General features: G+C 37.2%; 1 pseudogene; it reads left to right on the top strand.

Annotated features, from left to right (window-relative positions):
- Positions 1-12,570, top strand: part of LOC149166886 (mitochondrial phosphate carrier protein 3, mitochondrial-like) — a 50,770-nt pseudogene extending 38,200 nt beyond the window's left edge.
- Positions 12,571-13,179: the final 609 nt, after the last annotated feature.

Raw genomic sequence — 13,179 nt, 5'->3', positions numbered from 1 at the left:
CTCTGGCTGAGTAGGAGATTATAAGTGAGATTAGAGTTAGCAATCTCTACCTCAACTTGTACTATCTTTCCATCCAGAGTAATGTCAAGGTTAGGTAAGACACCAAAGGGTCGCGAATCGATCCCATCGAAAGCTTCTAATGCGTTCGGGGATTGGTTCAAAGCGGGAGAACCAATGGCCTTCTGGCATGTGATTGACATGATGCAGGTGGAGGCACCTCCATCGATCATAGCCCTTTGGATGGTCTTCTCATTGATGATTACTTGAATGAGAAAGGAAATCTGATGAGGCGGATGTAGAACATGGTTCTCTAGATCAAAACATATCAAATTGGAATCGGTGGGATTAATACCCCCAATCGCCGACAACAAACATTTCCGTTGTGACGTGCAACTTTGGAGCACCTCAAGAGCCAACATAGTTGACGGCACTTGAGCCAAGTCCTCAACAATATTATAGTGCTGAGAAGCTTGAGCATTGGGATTGTATGAGGATTTCCTTATCACACCTCGAGAGGGTGGCCGTATAGCGGAATCAGGGTTAGGGCGCTAAATATGAAGAGGGCCAGAACTCAAGGCAGAAGAAGAAGGGGTGGCTTATTTCTCTTTCCCGGCTGTTGGAGAAGGAGTTTGGTAATATTTTGATCTAGTAGCCAAATTAATAGGCGTACTCATCTTGAACATTTGAGATCCTGAGGAAGCAGAGGATTGAGCTTGGTCTACCATTTGGGTCTGCTGAGATGAAAATGGCTCTTTTAGGACAGCTGGGGTCCCTTTGAGCAAACGACTAACTTTGGATCGTCGAGGAAAATCCTTGGTATAGTGATCCTCCTCACAAATGAGGCAGGGATACTTAGGTTTCCATTGTGAAGACTCACCAACAGACGATTTAGGAGGACCCTGTTTTGGGGCATCGACTTTACCCTTGCCTTTTCCTTTCTTCTTACCTTTCGAGTATTTGTCTGTTACGGTAGACTGGACAATGTGGACCTTTGAGGTTTTACCAGGGCCTAGTGGATTCTAGGAAGAATTATTGGGAACAGTGTTTGAGACTGACTTTTGTTTGGAAGAATATTTAGCAGGGGTATGGGACATTGAACCAATAACTCCATCAATAGGGGGTGTAGCCTGCGACTTTTATGCCGTGGTAATGGATGATGGCCGCGGAGCATCGGGTAATAACTCATACAAAGTGCCAGACTAAGAGTAAACTAGATCTAAGTATTGGGCACGAGCAATGGCTTGTTCTTCAGTAACGCACCCACCCATAGCTATATCGCGAGAAATTGGGGCCACGAATGACTTAGTGAACCATTCGGTGAGAAACTAATCAGCAATCTCTAATTTGATCAGGCAACATCAATGTTTCCATTCATGGATGTGATCGGAGATGTGTGTCACAGTATCTTGCTTAAGCGATGTGAGAAAATAGGTGTCAGTTTCATAGCAAACCGGTAGTTTTGAATGCATAAGGAAAGCCATGGCTAAGGAGTTAAAGCCATGGGAAGTACCTCAAGGAAGCTCGATGTACCATTTGGCTGCAGCACCTGTGAGGGTTCGTTGGAAAAGATGGAGATGAATGGAATCATCAATGTAAGAATTCAAAGAGCACCAGAGGTGATATGTCATCACGTGGGCTTGAGGATCTTCTTTTGCTTTCCCATCAAATTTTGGACAATCGCTCAGGATCTTGGACGGAACCAAAGACTAGTATGGTGAATGAAGAATTGGATCATTTGTAAGGCAAGACACGTCTGGAAACTCTAGTGTGGCCAAGAACAACAATTGAGTATTAAAAGGCATTGGAGGTTGATAAGCGGGTCCAAGTGGAGGAGCCCATCCCTGTTGGTAAGGATTTTGGCCCCACAGTGGGGGATTTTGGCCATATGGCATTTGATTCTGCCCCCATTGTGGGTTACCTTGGCCATAGGGAGGATTTTGACCTTGAATACCTTAGAACTATCCAGTCATAGGTTGTTGATAAGCAACGTACGAGTTAAGAGGTTGTTGAGCCTGTTGACCTTGGACATATGGCTATTGTACCTATTGTCCCTGAACATACGGGTGGTGAACCTATTGCCCCTAAACAAGAGGATTTTGGACCTGGTGTCCTTGGGCATAAGGATTATACACTTGTTTCCCTTGGACATAGGGATTATGTACCTACTTCCCTTGTCCAAAAGGATTCTAGACCTGTTGACCTAAGACATTAGGGTTTTGTACCTACTACCCTGGCCAAAAGGATTCTTGACCTGTTGACCTAGGACATTAGGATTTTTGGCCCGTTGTTACAGGACTCGACCCTGGCCTTGTCCTTGCAAGGGTTGACCCTGCTGATATGTATACAAGGGTTGTTGCTACCTGGGATGGTTTTGCTACTACAAGGGTTGGTCTTGCAACTGCAAAATATGTCCCTAGGGCTGCAAAGGTTGGCCCTGCGAAGACATGGGATGGGAGGTTTGTGGAGCATACTACATCTACTGCTGCATGGTTTGTTAAAATAGTTGCGAGGGTTTCCCTGTAGTTGTTGCAGTTAACCTTACTATGGGATCATTTACCCTTGCTGATGCGCAAATAGCCCTTGCTACAACAAAGGTTTCCCTTGCGGTAACAAAGGTTGCCCTTGTTGTTATAGAGGTTGTCCTTGCTGTTGCAAGGGTAATTGAACAATGCTCAGAAATTTTCTGAACTGAATATGGGCATAGCCACCCTAGAAAGTGGATGAGCTAGGCTAAACATACTACCAAGACTGAGGGGTGTAAGGTGGATTAATCATTCCTTGAGAACTATATGAAATTTAAGGAGTTTGGTATTGGACCTAAGCCTCATAAGGATGCTGATACTAAACATTGCTTGACCCAAATAGACCAAAAAAATTTTGAACCTATTGGTACTGGACATTGCTCGATCTAATAGGACCAGCAGGGTTTTGAATAACGCCAAACAAAGGCTAGTTCATATCAAGCATGTGAGCCTATAAGCCACTCACATTGGTGGAACCTAACACCATAGACACATTCAGATTCTACCCCCTAGGCGGTGGCACATCTTGGCCACTAACCGAAGGGATTGAGGAACTGACAGAGATATTCATCAAGACCACTGGTTGAACTGGATTGGTGACTGGGACGGATGATACAAGAGGGTTCAAAATGGTGGGTTGCACCGAGACTGAGATAACGGCCTGTTGGGAGGTCAAGATCACAATGAACAGACCTGTAGTAGGCATGGTGCCGGATGCCCAAATAGGGTTATGGTAAAGTGATGAGGCACTAGGTGTACATGAAACCAATTGTGCTAAGGATACATAATTAGGCAGAAATTCCCAATACACACTGATGGGAATGCTCCCTATATAGGGGAAACCTTCAAAAGGAAATGGATGTTCTTCCTCCTTGACAGTGTGTGGAGTAGAAACTTCTGAATCATCCGGAGAGGTGACTGGAGCATTGCCTTCGGGTTCCATATTTGGGAACAAACAATGGCGAATGGCCAAAGTACGAGGGGATAATTCCAAAGGAACACCTGGCTGATCATAGGAATTGTACAGACGCTGTGGTGATATCACAATAGGGTCAAACAAAGGATTGGGACGATAGATAACCAGTCCAAGCTGACTGTCAGTGGTCAGCAAACTCTTAGGAGTTTGAAAGGGATTGTCTCGAGATTCTAGGCCAAAATCAAAAGGTGACCCAATATCTGAATTAGACGGATGATGTGATGACAAAGGTTGAATGCTTAGAACGATTCTAAGTTCAACACGTTGGTCCTCGAGTGAATCTGGTAATTCAAGAAACGGATCCTTAGGCAATCTTTCAGATGGAGGAGAGGAAGAGGAACTCAGTGAACCAGATGGTTCATCCATGATGACCTTGTCTTAGTTAACAGGAAAAGGGAGAGATAAAATTCAAGGCTTTAAAATTTTCCTTATGGGAAACACACGATTTGGTCTAGAAAATACTAACAGGGTGTTATAAGATCGTGGGAAATCAGTTTATTAAGACGCATAAATAGACTGGTGCTCTTTCATTTTTTAAGAGTCGAGAAAGAAACAAAGATAACTCTATCACTTTCGATTGGAAATGAGCTTGGAAGGACAAGTGCTCGAATGATCTTTTAAGTTTAATGAGTCAAAAAGATCAAATGACTCCTCTCGATGATCTAGGTAAAAAGGATTATCAGGCAACTGGGAACTGCAGAATACATCCTGGCGAACCAAGAAGTACGAGCAGGAAATCTCCCCGAATGCTACATTCAGTGTATCACATTTGCAAGGCGGCCGACTCGGCTTCCTATGGATAAAGGATTGCAGCCTAAAGGGGTCTCCCGCTATATACTCGACAGTACGGGGAGCACAAATCCATACTAGCATTGTTTAGAGCCGAAGCTAACGACAACTGCTAGGTTTTAAGACGCCGGAACACGTCTCTAGCCTAGACCTTCTAGATGTGATTGTTAGATTTCAAATGTGCCTTACTTTAATTGAGTTCATTTTAAATTTTATCTTGAGTTATGTCTCAGTTTTCAGGCCTTAGCGATGCGACTTGAAAAACCTTAAATGCAACTAAGTGAGACAAGACACTTTCAATTCGATGAATTGTCTACACTAGAGAGGGTAGAAAACACACAATCAAATGCAAACAACCAAGCAACTGAAAGCAAAATGAATTTTCACTACTTCACTTTTTGAAAAAATAAACTAATTAAAAATACATTCCAATTCCTAATTTCCTGACAAGTACATTTCTATCAATCCTTCCAAAAGAAAAAAGAGTTCTTTTTCTTTTCAAATTCCAATGTAATCCTAGTCTTCAATGATGATGACTACTGTAGCAAATTGATGCAGCAAACTAGAATTTCATACTTTTCATGAAATGACGAAATGAGTTTTTCACATACAACACTTCAACAAAATTTTTTTCGAGACAATTATCTCTTCAAGTAAATGAAAATACGAAAAGAGAATCTCTTTCAGACTAGTGAAACCAAACTTTACCAAAAAAAAGACATGCAAAGTGATCCATGCTGGAAAAGAAACGTTTAGACAAGAAAACGAAAACTCTTCAAACTTGTGTAATGGGAGTCAAAGTCATAGCAGGACTGCAAATGAAATGCAAGGAGTAAATGCACTAACAACTCAATTCACTGAGTTCAAAATCAGCTAAATGGATGAAAATCTAGATGGCCTGGTTCCACTAACCATCCAATGACCAAAGAAATCAAGCAAAAAGATGACAAATTAGCAAGCAAACAAACCAAATGAAAAGTAGACTTCTAGTTGGGGAGAAAACGGTCTAAAAGGCTTAAGGGGTCAAAATCATGAGAGCAAAACACATTGTCCAAGATTTGGGACAAACCCTAATCTTCACTTACAAGCATTGGTGCGACTGCATAACTGACAACAAGTGCCAGAAGTAGGTCGGCGCGACTATTTCTTAGCATATCGCGCTGATCGATGCGACTGTCAGCAAATTAAGCATGCTGAGCGGGGAAGCCAAGAAAAAAAATATTTTTTTTTAAAGCTGGGACCAAATTTGCTATTATGAATTTCAAACTCATGCCAGTAAGCAAAGGAAAACAAACAGAACCAAAGGGAAGAAGTGGAACTAGAAAAGTTCACACAAAACCATGAAATCTCAAACAAGACAAACAGAAGGATTGGCTCCCTAGTATGGTCGCCAATTTGTGGTGAAGTGAAATTATGAGTGCGAACACAAACAATTCCTCTAGCCTGATAATGGGTCTAGCCATAATCGATGCATTCTATGGAAGATTTCCTTAGGTTAGAACCAATTAAGAGGGCCTACCTCTTAGTATGCTTATCCCGTTTGGTGACAACCTTACTTGCTCGCTCCAGCTATCTCTCGTTTCATTCTTCGAACACCTAAAACAAGTAAACAACAACAAACAAAAACAGTGATAATAGACAAATTTTAATTCAACCTACTTAACAAGTCAAGAAACATTAAGCCATGAACATGTATGATGACACATCATGTAGGAAATCAATCGATAGTTGCATATATATTGAATCAAGAAGAAATTACAACCATTGTCTCGACATTTCTGTTCTCCTTCGACAAAACCAGGTTCCCACACACTTCTGCTAGCATTCCATGATGGCCTCAACAATGATAGTTTTAAATCTCTTTCCTTTAGGCTTCACACTAAACCAAATTCACACTTCTCCCTCACACAACTAGAGAGCTACAACTATGAATAGCTTGTTGTTTACTCCAAACTTGATTAGCACTAGCACACCAATATTAACACTAGCTTGTGCTTGGGAAAAAGGGAGGTTTATGTAGCATGAATGGATGGGAGATGGATCCTCTTCTCATTGGATAAGGTCTTATCTCTTGAGGTAGTTCCATCCTTATAAGGGAAATGATCCCAAATTGACCTCCTAGGCCCCATCCGGCTAAACCATTTACTAGACTTCCGTTATGAAGCTTCTAGAGCTGGAAGCTTCAAATCTTTATTTAAAAAACTTTCCATAAGAGGACTAGCGTGACTGGAACAAAGCTCAGTCGCTCCGGTTGGTTCTAGGGACAGTGTTAATCCCTGCATATTAGCACGAGGAGGACAAGGGTCATTAGCGTTGGTCTTGTAAACTGCAAAAAATAGAAGATTTTGGAGAAATGGTGCAAAAGGGAATTGTTCTGCTCATGAAGTGGGACACAATGGGAGTTTATTCATGAAGGGAAAGCATGTCGGGTTCACTATAGAAGTCCTCTAGGATCAAGGAACGAGGATTACAGGGACAGTGACAAAATGTTGTGTAACAAAAGTTGTTGCTTTTAGAGTAAGAGGAAACACTTTCAACCTTTGATCATTAGTACAATAATCATATCCTTTAAAAAGTATTTCAAACTCAAATAAGAATGTATCTGGATCTTCATTTTCCAAACCATGAAAATTTGGTAGAGCAGATGGGGGAATAATGTGCATTTGTGACACTCCTAGATCTCTAATAGGGAATTTAAAAGTAGCAATGTGAGCCATTTCTTACCATAATAGAAGATGTTATTCATGTGTTTCTTTGAGGCTCCTCTTTCAAATGTTCCTGTCAATTGGTTAGTGAAATGGGTGGTGCTTACATCACCACTTAGTGGAATCATGAGGTTTTCTTCTTTCAAAATTCTACCTCTAGAATTCCTACTTCTATCAATGCATGCTATATGACCTAATCCTAACTACTGAGGGTAGACCCATCACTGGTTCCCTAGGATGCCTGCGTAGGTTCTTACCTCCCATCTTCAATATCCAGCTCTCATGAAGTCAGGTATGTATCTATATCCATATACTAGTGTGGTAGTGCTATTTAACTACCTTCATGGCAACGATGCCAAAATGTTGGGTAAAATTAATTGCTTGATAAATAAATAAAACAACTAATCACCTAGAAATTAATTATCAACCCGAGGAGTGTATTTTTATTTCAAGCCAATCGGAAAAATATATGCATAACAATACCAATATCTAACATTGGTTCTATATGATTGTGTTCTATACTATGAAGCTCATTCAACAAGAAACAAAATGTAAGACTTGAATAATAGAACTAAAATTAAAAAGAAGAAAGTAAATGATAGGAAAATCAATTATGCTAATCACACAACTTGAATCATTGCTAAATTAAACCACACATTGTTGAATTGGAAATTTAAGCTATTTCACCCAACATAATTCAAATGCTAATCCAGAGGAGTAAAATGAATGAAATCTAGAAATTGCAGGAAATAACAAATCTAGGAAATGTAGCAGCCAACAATTTACTTTGAATAAAACGAAATTTACTTTAAAGAACAATGATTGAAATTCAAAGAAACAAGCACACAACTAAACTACTATAAATGTTCAAGGTAGCACCTCGTCCAAGGTAGTGGGTCCAACTGCCCAAGACTTAGTTCCACCTTGAGAAATAACTTAGATCATATTACAAATAACAGATGTAGAACTTAATGGAATATAACTTCCTTCATTAAAATATATGAGAGAAATAATTATAGCGTAATGAAGCTCTTAGCTTTTCCTCAAATTCAATAATTGTTCATCTCCCATCTCTCATCTCTTATCTCTTCTCCTACATCCTATGTAAGAATTGTCCATCTCCAATCTCCTAATTATCCTTCAATTATCCCCTAATTATCCTCCTTCCTCTTTGATCTCTGTTTTCATTTAAGTACACAAAGAGCAAAGGGAAGTTACAACAAAGTTGATTATGAATTGATTTCCATTACAAATTTGGATTATACAAAACAAATCGATTAGCAAGATCATATCTAAAAGATCTTTCAATCAACATTCAGTAGGAACAAGTCAAATTTGGTATTGCAACTGGAAGAATTTAGAAAATGGTCGCAACAACAAATTTGAGAAAATCGTCTTTGAAGAAATTTCTGCTTCTCTTAACACAGATCAAATTTTGGAAAGATTCTCATCACAAAACTAATTCGGTCCATTCTGGACAAAACCCATGTTTTGGATTTTAAATATGCTCCTTCATTTGTCTGAAACGTCAAATGCAAAAATGCCACTTCTTATTCCAGTGAATTTTTGAGTTGGAATATTTAATTATGAGCTGGAGATCAAATTTGCAATCTGGAAAAGATTTTGGAGGCTAAAATCGTCATTGATGTTACAACAAATTCATCAATAAACCATCATTGGTAAAATCATGCATAATAATCATCAATTTATTAAAAAGAAAGGAGAAGAAATAATATTTATCCATAAGAGCATAAATAATTATAAAATGGAATTATATGATAAATTATGATCAATGATGTGATAAAGAAGGGTAGAAATGGATGAAATGGACGTTAAAAAGTGATAATAATAATAATGACAAATTAGTGGTCCAACAAAGGTCACCTAGGAGGTTGAATCACATTATAGTGGCCTCTCATTGCATATTTAATTCGGTCAGCTAGTTACTTGGGCAGATGTGGGATGAGGTTGTTACATCTTTCAGTGGAAAAATAAAGTAGGAATCTATGGTCTTCAATGATACACATATGTGCATTCATAGTTTAATACGAGTGATACCATGCAAGTAATGGATTGGATATATATATATATATATATATATATATATATATATATATATATATATATATATATATATATATATATATATATATATATATATATATATATATATATACATGCACAAGCGAATAAAGAGACACCCAAATATATGGTTGGAAGTCATTAATTGATTGGGCTTCAGCAAAATTAAATGTCTAACTCATCATTGTCCAAAATGCATTTATAATTTATTTTTCACTGAAACATAGAGGTTTAAGGAATTGGTGCACTGATTGGAGAGGGAATGGACCAACAAGCAAAAGAGGGATGATTGGGATGTTGTAGGGGATGCTTAGGACATGCTACTAGAGATGTGTACAATATTTGTGGCTTCCATATCACTACGTATAATTCTAGTGTAGCTTCATAAATTACATTTGGTTTGGGGGATGTTTACAAGCTCATGGATGGACAAATCTAACTTTGAATTTTCCTAGTAGAAACAAACATTGCTAATAGGAGAGGGGAACAACCTAGGAAGAACTAAAAACAACCAATAATGTTAAATATGCTCAACAAACCACTAGACTCAAGTAAACCACTTTGGAAACCTCCTATTTAAGTGTAAATGCTCCAAGATAATTTCCAGTGATCTTCAATCTCCGAGTATAATGGATGGATGAAAATAGTGAGTTGTTGACATTTATTAAATACTTGTGGGAATTATAGGTTAGGATGAAACTTTTTATCATAACCATGTGTGCAACTAACAATAACAATAAACCAGAAATTATAGCATAATATCACATTGAGTACATAACATTAAAACACACAGATATGGAGAGATGTTCCTGGAGACACAACTGGGAAGAAAACTAGGTTGATTAAAGATTTTATTAAGTAGGAAATTAATTACAAAAGTGTGAACTATACACAGATTTAGTGTATTATTATTAACTAACATGAAATTTGCATATGGATATGGATCAACACTAATCTTCACTCACCACAAGACAAAATCTATCCTCTTCTCATCTGATCATCAAGAAGACTGCTTCTTGGAGCTCTCATCTTTGATATTCTCCATTTCCTTGTCATCTCTTCTCTCTATTGAATGCGCTGCTTCTCCAAAAACTTCACTTTTAATGGGCTACCATTGAAGGCAAACCACTACAATGGTTCACTCCAACTTTCGAGTGAATTATGGACATTTCCTCAACTTTCCCAAAATAAAACAATTAAATGCTTGTTACCAAATTTACAAAGATATTTTTGCGAAGATCCAATTCATATCAACTTTCCTCTTTCTCCATTTGACCTTGCTTAGTTTTTATCTTAAATTGAATTTCAATTTTCTTTCCATGTTGTTCTTCTTGATTGGAATCAATATTTGTTACTTCGCCCACAATATTTAAACTCATACTTTTTATCTGTCTTTCTTCATTTTTCCCTAGTGTTTCCATCTTCATTCTTATATTCCTTGTTGCTTAGCATACATGATTGGAATGTTCTTTGTTTAAATTTTTGATACTTTCGTTCATGCTTCATCAGATGGAAAAATATGCATTTAAAGAGGAGGACCTTCATTGTCTACTCTCTTCTCATGTTCTTGATCCACAGATCGAAACATTATTCTCTGTCACAATTTGTATGGGTGACATTAAGGAAAAGAAATTCATATACACCATTATACCTCTCCATTATAATGTCCATAGATCTAATATATTCTTCTATTATGTTTTCTATTTCTTCAAACACTTACCAATACTCTAGTTGGAGTGTGCATAAACTAAAACATATTGGAGTTGACGATGGTAATTCTTTTGTTGGATCAAATTCCACTTTCCAATATTTCATGGATAAGCTTTCCCTGTCAAGGAAGCATAGCTCTCTTTGAAAGATACCTTCTTTATCCTCCATGGTACTAAATTCTACTATTAATCATTCTTTTGTACATGACTAGTGTCTATATCTTCTCTTTGGTTATCCATTTTTAATGATCCAACTAATTAGAATTCCTTTTAGTTGTACTCAAAATAACTTACTATTAATGTATGTTGGCTCATATATGTTATCTCATCTCCATGACATGTGTTTTAAATCTAGTGTTTGGGATTTCCTTTGCTCAAGATAGATATATACTCAACAATATTTTCACCAGTGGTTTACATCTTCTTCCTCTTTGGAGCATTCTTGATTAAATCCTTTCATTTCTCAACTAACAAGTCTAATGAACCCTCCTTGTGACATCATGTTTAAAGGATATTTCATGGGACTATTCTAGCACCATTTTATTAAATTAAATTATTTTTTTTCTCTATTCTATGTCCAATTTTTTTAACTAAGAATACATATGAGGCAATGGAAACACTTAAATATGGCTCAGTTGAATTTTTTATAAGGACATTTGTGATTTTTAATGTTCTATAATATTCATCAACTACATTTTGACTCTCTAAAGTGTAGAAACTATATTTTCATGACTCTAATAGTGGTGTTATGTGTGTTGTTGCAGACACCATGATGAAGTTTGCATCTTTTGAAACCATAGTAGAGTTGATCTACAAGCATGTAATTCCCATCCCCAAGGACCAATGTAGCAAACTCTACAACTCGAAGTGAGTTTTACAGAAGGATACATTGCTAGTGTCTTTTGTGCAACTGTTTCACACCCTACAGACAACTTGGTTTCTTTCCTAAACAATACTAAGGGTGCTACAGTTGGTGATGTAAGCTATGAACCCATATTTGAATTTTATTAAGTTGTTAGTTTACATTTTTGGGTAGTCCTGGTATGTATATTTGGTGGTTTGTAGTACTAACACTATTATGGATGCTTAGTTGTTGTTTGATAACCAATCGATGTTTGCTTTTGGTTATCAGGTTGTGAAGAAGATGGGTGTTGTTGGTCTCTTTACTCGTGGTCTTCCTTTATGTATTGTTATGATTGGAACACTTACTAGAGCACAATGGGGTATCTATGATGCTTTCAAGGTGTTCATTGGCATGTAAGTTCTCTTTCCTACTACAAGTGAATACACCATTATGGGGTATCTATGATGGTTTCAAGGTGTCCGTTGGCTTGTAAGTTATTTCTCTTTCTTGCTACAAGTGAATACACCATTCTTGTTATTGAATTAATGTTGGGGTACTCCTGAATTATTTATGTTTTTGCATGCTAGGAAAAAAACGGTGGATTGAATAAGGTTTGCATTTCATGTATTTTGACACAAGAAAACTACTAACTTCTGTTGGGAATCCTCAATCATTTTTATGGTCTAATTTTCATGTTGTGGTCATTTCTATTTTATTTTGCTACTTTTCCAATGACACTATACTGATCTAAGAGGTTATGAAAATTAAACAAATCACTATTCAGTAGCATTTTGTTCTTTCTTTGTTTTTCTTTTTTGTTCCTTCTAGGAGGAAGGCTATTATAATGTGATTTAAAATTCACACACTATTATTTCACAGGCCAACCACTGGTAGAGTTATGCCCCCTAGTGCGGAAGTTAAGGAACTAAGAAAACTGAACTAATTTGAAGAAGGCATTCTTGAGATCAAAGTTTAATGCTTAAAGTTTGTCCTGCAGCACACAACTTAGACATGGCTGAATAAAAGACCATGGAGGATTGACTCTAGATTTTTGTTTCTTCCAAATTTAGGTTGATTCACACAACTTTCAAGTGCTTGTGCAAGTCTTATTTTTTAAGGTTAATTTTTTGTTAAAAAAGGTTGGTTTCATGTTATTTTTTCCATCCATTCAGACATTAGTAGAGAACTAAACATTTAGGTTGACCATTGGGCTAAGATGGCTAGATCTTTAGTGCCTGCAATGTTAAGGAAAAGTGGGGTTATAAGCTTTTGTTTGGTTCCTTATTCCCCATGTCTAAAATTATAAAATATAAAAACAATAAATATAAATTCCTATGTAGATTAATCATTGTGAAATCCAATGGAAATGTTACAATTCTACTAATCCTGAAATCCTGAAAACTATTAACTTTGTTGAATTTTGAATGAGATATGAAATTCTACTTTCTCCATATAAAGTCTAAAGAGATTGGAACCACTCTCAAATATCTTGAAACAATTAATGCTAATGCTAAAAAATTAAGTAAAATTGACATTCTCTTGATCTTAAAGG

Source organism: Pinus tabuliformis, chromosome 5_1, assembly GCF_031772625.1.
Source record: "Pinus tabuliformis cultivar Carrire ecotype Pingquan chromosome 5_1, CPIR1, whole genome shotgun sequence".
Lineage (NCBI taxonomy): Eukaryota > Viridiplantae > Streptophyta > Pinopsida > Pinales > Pinaceae > Pinus > Pinus tabuliformis.
This window is presented reverse-complemented; position numbering and strand designations above follow the sequence as displayed.